Here is a 7,501-nt window from a genome sequence, read left to right on the forward strand (position 1 = left end):
GAAGTATTCCGCCCACCGGCCCACAACGTCCCGAGTTGAGGTCAGCAGCGCACCATCCCCACTATAAACAGTGTTGGTGCTGTGTGTATATATACATATATATAGTTTATTTATTTTATAATACTCCACACTGATTTGAAATCATTGTGTATATGTATGTATGTAAATTAGAGATGTGCCGATCAGGTTTTTTCCTGCCGATACCGATCACCCATGAGGGCCGATCACTGATACCGATCACATAATTATTATTATTATTTTTTTTTATCATAAACACTACCGGTTACATTATGTGGAAAAAGGAACCATGAATTCACCTTAATTTAGACAAAAACTTGTTTTTAATAACTTTTTCCAAGAAGAAAACTAAACAAAACAGGCATTCTGCAAATTGTGCTACTGTCAGTAATACTATCTTTAACAGACAGACTGAAAACATATGAAGTCTCTGAAGATATGTATATAATGTGTATATATGTATATAGTTTATTCTATAATACTCCACATATTGAACTCTTGTAGGAAATAATCTGAATGTGCAGCCTTATAGATTAATCTGTTGTTGCACCAGAGGAGCGTTTGACCTCTGAGGTATTCTTCAGTAGTGTTGAACTTTGATAAGTAATAATTGTTCCCTCGGTCTGCAGCACGGTTTCTTTTCCTGCTGGTTTTTTTTGCTTCTCGTAGCTTTTTCAGCCCAGATCCACGTGATTTCAACATTCGCCGTTCGTGTTGCACATGAAACGCCCTCTGAAGCACCCAACTGTCTGTGTCTGCGCTAATTAATGTTTACTAAACTTGAAAGCCAGTATAGGCTACACTGGGAACCATAATTACAAATGCGCCTTCAACGGCAATTTGTTTCTTGGGTGACTGAGAACATTAAAAGTCCGACTTGAAACGAGGCTACAAAAGCTAACAAACACATGTATTTCCACTATTCGAGCGCATTTTGATCCCTCAAGACATGCTATCAGTGACGAGTCCCCCTGATCGGAGAAGAAACCGTGCAACGCAGTCAAACCAGCAATTAGTGCAAATTAGCCGACATTTTCAAAAAAGAAAAAAAAAAGTCTTTGCTCTGAAAATGGCTGCTTTGTAGTTCAAAAAAAATATATTTCCATTTTGGCCTTAGAGTGGGAGGGTTTCCAGCAAATGCTTAAATCCTAAAAATAAGTACTGCAATCTTCTGGCACAGACACACTGTAATGCTTAAAAACAATTTAGCAACTGTCATCGCTGTAATTACAGTAACTAATTACCATCCTCAGCAAACAAATAGCTTAACATAATACGCAGACCCAATCAATTTGAAGAAATGCAAATTCTGAAAGTAAAAAAGAAAAAAAAAGGACAATTTGGCAAACCTGAAAGAATTACGGGGGAAATAATACACTTTGTTTTATCCGCACATAATTCCCAGGGAATATCATATCATAAATATTTGCATTCAGTTCTTATCAGGACATTTGCATTTGCCTCTTATCAGCCGGCAAGCCAGGCACTGGCAGATAGGGAGGGCTGCCTCCACGCCGTACACACATTTCTAATGAGTCACGTCGCAGGCTGATATCATATTTTGGCTAGAACTTTATCACCAAAACGAGGAGGTCATTTTCTCCTGGAGTTGGCTCATCTTGGAACTGTCTTTTGAGTTTTTTTTCCTCTCCCTTCTTCTGATGTGATTCAGCTGAGATTCTTTTTTTTTTTTTTTTTTTTTTTTAAAGCCCACAAAAAGGATTATTTCCTCTCCTCCCCCAACCGAAACGGGGCCCCGTATCAGTGGCACGTATGCTTGCAATGATTATCATTCTGTCATAAAATATTTCAGTTTTATCAGAGTATTATTTTATTTGCCACAGCATCCCTTCGGAACAGAGGCTCTGGGGGAAGGGGGGAGAAGGAGAAGAAGAGGGAGAGAGGAGGAGAAGAAGAAAAAAATAAAGAAAAGAGCTCATCTGCATGAACAGCAGTGGATGACAGGCGGGAGGCTCCGAACCGCCATCTCATTTTTTTTTTTTTTTTTTTAGGTGAGACGTGTGCAACAGTTTCCGGCGTGGGGAGGAAGAAAAATTTTTTTTAAAGTAATTGTTTGATAACATTTTCAAAATGGTATTCCACAATAACAATTTCATGGTGAATTGCAGAGTATAATTATAAATCAGCCTTTTTTCCCCCCTCTCCCCTCCTTTGGACAGCTGAGGAACACTGGGGGTCAAGTAAAGTATCCTAGTCAAATTCTCCTCTCATTAGCGCAATCGTTTCTCTCTGCTAATTATTTCCTCCCTGTCTCACCCGCGCTGCCTCTTTCCTTTCCACTGGAATATTTCACAGCCACATACAGTACAGGACTGTGTAACCATTTAACGTAATTTTCCTTAAAAAGGAAAATGTTGCAAAAATCCCCCGATTTTTAAAAAAAAATTTTTTTTACCCCCATTATTTACAGCTCGATCGGACAAAATGCTAAATATTCTTTTAATGTAATGTAATCATACAAATTAAGAAAATAAAAATGCATGTTGGTGTACGATTGGTTTTTCTCTTTTTTTATATTTACTTATTTTTTATTTTGAATGTAATTGGGCAGGTGAAGTTTTGTATGCAGTTAAAAGGAACGGCTTGTTTTCCTACCCACAGTGACGAAGGACGGGAAAGGCAGAGAGAAATAATTGGGAAAATTCAAAGACAGGACCAATCATTAAAATGTGCTTCGAGGAAGGAGCGTGACAAAAAAAAAGATAATAGTCAGAATAAACAAAAAAATTAGAATTTCTGCTATTTCTGCATGGAAATGTCATAAATAATAATAACAGAGGAAACGGTTTTGGTCCAGCCTTCATTGTGGCGTGACGCCTCCTACAGCTGGGAGCAGCTGGATCACCTAAAGGATTCTCCTTAAAGCTTATCTTAGGCTTTGTTTAGACAGAGGAGGGAAGACATTCCACAAGGCCCAACTCTGATGGACTATCAGGGAAAAAAGCCCACATTCATACAACCAGCAGCTGCTCTTTTCCAAGCAGCACCTCAAAATCTTCACAGACTTATTTTTTTAAGAACTATCTGGATTTACAGCTGCATGATATTAGAAAAGAAGTAGTTTTTTTTTCTTACCCTGCGATATACATTGCAGTATGAAAAACTACAAGAATTTTCAGAGTTTTTCAGTTTGTATTTGAGAATTATTCCTGGGCTGTGTGTGTGTGTGTGTGTGTGTGTGTGTGTGTGTGTGTGTGTGTATATATATATGTGTGTATATATATATATGTATATATATATATTGCGATGGGGATATCGTTTGCCATATCTACCCATGTTGTTCTTTCCTCTCCTTCTCATCTGAGCTTCCATCACTCTGTGAATTTTAGCATTTTGTTGAATGTCATCAGTGTCAGGTGTGAGACTCTGTCCACCCAGCTGCTTATCGTCACCTTCCAAAAATAATGGCAGAAGTCTTTTTTTTTTTTTTGCCAAAATACGAGCAGTCAAACTCATTTCTTTAGTACCATGACCAGACTTTAGGCCTCTTGGCACGTCAACAAAGAAGTGGTTGTCATTGTCAATGACAGAGTCACAACTTGTGAGATTTCATCCAAAGTGCCTCTAATTGCTAAACTCATGTTTGAACATGGCAGCTCTGTGCTCTTCTGAAGCATGAATAGCTTTGGGTCACATTGAGTACCAGTTTAGCTAGCGTCTGACCCTAGCTGGGACCAAAAAATTTGAGCTGTGCTTCAATTTTTTTTTTTTTTTATAAGCTTGTTAGGAAGGTGATACCACATGGTACAACAGTTGAATAACAACAAATAACAGGAAAGTTATAGGAATGCCTTTGCTACAGAATTGAGAATATATGTGGCGGCTTTATCTGCATTAGTTACTGTATGCCCGACACCTTGATAAGGTCAGGATCGTATATTACGCCATACCTTGGTCGTTCCGTTGATGTGTTGTATGAAACCTTGGATCGGGGTCAGACTCGGCAGATTTATGACTCTGAAGCACTCCTGGGCAATTCTCAGACTGTTTCTGTAGAAAATAATTGTGTTGAAATGCGTTAGCATTCGAAGTAGAAAATTATTTGAAATTATTTTATTTTGATTACAGACAGACTGATGATCAGTGGCAGTTAAAAGGTCTTTGTTGTTCATTCAGACAGTTTTTCTAGGATTCAGTGATGATACAGATTTTATTGGATTTCAAAAACAGGAATTACATGAGTGAACTTGGTCAAGGTTTAGGTCTTCCCGAAGCTTATCGTAAGCTTTCTATACGTTATAAAATCACTTTGATGTACATTTGTGTCATGTTGGAGCACCAGATTTATCCAGATGTTAGCCAAATGGCTCAGTCTTTCTCATTTCACTATGAAACATCCCTTCATAAGTATTCAGATTATTCATATGGGTAGTTACATTTTGTAGTCAAGCTAGGTCATGCTTATGTTGAAGTAGGGGCTTCGTCATTGGTCAGCACCTCCTTAATGTGTGGTGACGTAAAACTTGTTTTATTGTAGAAAATAGGAGGCGTCATTGACTTGAGCCTTGTTGGTTTTTGGGTTGCTCTTTAACATCCAAACTAATTTCATTTTATCTAACTGTTTATTAAAACTTTGGATCAAATGGATGTTTCAACAGGACAATGATTCCTGCTTTTAGAATGTATGTAATAAAGAGAGAGTATGGTAATCACTTGCAGACTATTCTCATAAATTAGCCTTGATCCTCTAATGCCAAGTGATGCATATTCGACACATACTGGGTATAGTTTTGGAAATAGTTTGCCACCATGTAGCAGCTGGAGTTATGTCCACATAACTTTAATGCCTAATTTCTCCAATTAGAATTAAATTTGCTGAATTCACATGAATAATCTCAAATAATTATTTTAAATGAATTCCAGTTTTCAGGGTTAAACTTCTAGAACATTTCCAGTACCAATCCTATTGAAAGTTTATGGATTATGCGCCACATTAGGAAGTCAAGGAATTAAAATGCGCTTTATTTCTGATAAGAAGAGTTGTCAAATATGTGGACAAAATTATACCAGAAGCTTGTTAATGCCTACAAAATAAAGTCTTGGGTTTTTATCATTTAAAAATGTGTAGATTTATTTCAGTAATTGGTAGATTAATTCAACACAGCCTGATGTTAACAAGCTTTTATTTCCTTAATTATCATGATTTTCTGCTTACAGCTAATGAAAGCGCCATATTTAAGAATAGAATATTACATCAGAACAAACAAATATAAATGACTATTTTGAAACTTGAAAAAATGAATAAAGTCAAGCCTGATCAAAAAAAATAGTTTAAAAGTGTCATGTCCAAAAATGTATATAAAATTCATGCTCACAATGAGTCAAACATTTGAACAGCGCTCTCTACTGGTCGTACTTTTATAAGCTTAACTAATGTTCCAAACTCTTATTCGTGTGTATTAAGCAGACTAGAACACATCTTTTTCTCCTTCTCCTTCTCCTTTAAACTGATATCCTGGACTTTATGCCGGTTTTTTCGGTTCCTAACGGGACCAATTCCCTTTAACGAGCGCGTAGAAAACGCTCCATCTCGAACCGTACCGTCTCCCGTTTCACATCGGTCATCTTTTCAGCGAGACATGCGGACAGTCAGAAGTGCTATGCTTTGGTAATGCAAGGCCAGCCTCCACTATGACAGAGCCATCAGTGCTCTCTGTAACCCTTTTACTCAGATGTCGCCCACACACACACGGAGTGAAATTGACTGTTTGGCGCTGGGGAAATAGCATATGATGGAAGACAAGGACGCTGCTGGGTGGAGTCAGGCTGATTAAGTGATTGGGACCATTCTGGTACTGAAAGGCTTTCTTCAATCCTGCAGATACCATCATCCTTGGGCTTTATCTTTGCTCTTGAACTTATTTTAAACACCCCCCTGCCTCCCCCTACCCCAACTCACCACCACCCTCTGCTCTCTCTTCATTACATACTGTCCTCTCGTTTTGGTATCCAGTTTCGTTGCTGCAGATTCATCTCAGACATCCCTCCTTTCTGTCACGTTGTTTATTTTGAGGCAGAGGTTTTGAAGATTAGCGGTAGCTGCACATTCTCTTAAAAACTGCTGTTATGAAGGCTTGATTCAAGAAGCCAGACATGGCCTGTGCGATGTGTAGGGAAGGGACTAAATGTTTGTTTATGATGAAAATAAACTAATTAGGCCGTCTAATAAAAGAAACGGCAAAATAAAACACACCTAGATGATTAATAAAAAAAAAAAAAACATTTGCTGTGCCCTTTATTCCCTATTTCCACTGTTAATAAACTGACTATACTTTACCGTTGACAGCAGATTAAGTGCATATTTAGCGCAACAGTATAAAGAGTGGCTGGTTTTGATTAGTTGGATGAGATTCCATGTTCTTGAACCGATGTAAAGTTGACCCAATAGAACAAGCTTTGACCTCGCTTCTACTGTATACAACACCTGTCTTATATTAGGTTCCTTAACAACGAGACTTCAGTCATGTTTGAGTTTTCATCCATCAAAATGTCTCGCACCTCAGTGTTAATTAGCCATTTGTTAACATCCATAAAAAAAACAGATACTTAGTTATACCACTGAGTTTATCCACGAGTCTTATGCTAAACAGTAAGACTAATCTAGCTTGTATCTACTTCTAAATTTTTATCCACGTGTTGTGAGGATTTGATTTTCTGTGCGTTTTAGTTCCTGTGTTGTTGCATCTTCCCCTTGATCGCCCCCAGCTGCCCTTTGTTTTCCCTTGACTACCCTCTATGTATTTAAAGTCACCTGTGTCTTTGTTTCACTGTCGGGTCCTAGTCTAAAGGCGTGAGTCGTGTTGTGTGTGACTGTGTCTACCTTCCCAGTGCTACCAGTGTGTGAGTTCCTTGTCTCACCTGTGCTGCCTGGACTTTACTCATACATTAAAACCATCATTTTGCACCTCAGCCCTGGGTCCAGCTGCGTCTGTCCTCACCATCAACCCTCAAAACATGACAGGTACACCTCCTCATCACTGTTTCTCCATCACTTTCTGTTCATTGTTATTGCTTTTAGCCCCCCCAAAAATATCAAGATTGGATATTTTTAGAAAAATTGTACTTCTGAAATTTAAAAGTGTTATTCTGAAAACATTCCTCTTCTCTTGACTATGGTTCTGATTCCTGTTTTGGGCCTGTTGATTCTTTATTTGCCCCCGGAGGAGCTGGAAGAAGTGGCTGGGGAGAGGGAAGTCTGGGCCTCCCTWCTGAAGCTGCTGCCCCCGCGACCCGACCACGGATAAGCGGCAGAAAATGGATAGATGGATTCTTTTTTTGAACTAGATAAACCAGGATTGTATTTAAAATAGGGCATCAGAAAAAAACAGACATGTGATCATAGTCAGGTAACCACGGCTATCTTTGGAAACACTGAGCTGGCGTTTTTGTGTGTGTGTGTGTGTGTGTGTGTGTGTGTGTGTGTGTGTGTGTGTGTGTGTGTGTGTGCGTGTGTGGGTGTATG

At 38.6% G+C, this 7,501-nt stretch overlaps 1 long non-coding RNA gene across 2 annotated transcripts in view; it reads right to left on the bottom strand.

The window, feature by feature from the left end:
* LOC103478211 (uncharacterized) overlaps positions 1 to 7,501 on the bottom strand; it is a 46,290-nt gene that overhangs the window by 35,033 nt on the left and 3,756 nt on the right. For both annotated transcript variants that reach the window (XR_535757.2, XR_535756.2), the window contains exon 2: positions 3,930 to 4,029. This is a non-coding gene — a long non-coding RNA (uncharacterized LOC103478211). The remainder of the gene's footprint in view (positions 1 to 3,929; positions 4,030 to 7,501) is intronic.

Source organism: Poecilia reticulata, linkage group LG16, assembly GCF_000633615.1.
Source record: "Poecilia reticulata strain Guanapo linkage group LG16, Guppy_female_1.0+MT, whole genome shotgun sequence".
Classification (NCBI taxonomy): Eukaryota; Metazoa; Chordata; class Actinopteri; order Cyprinodontiformes; family Poeciliidae; genus Poecilia; species Poecilia reticulata.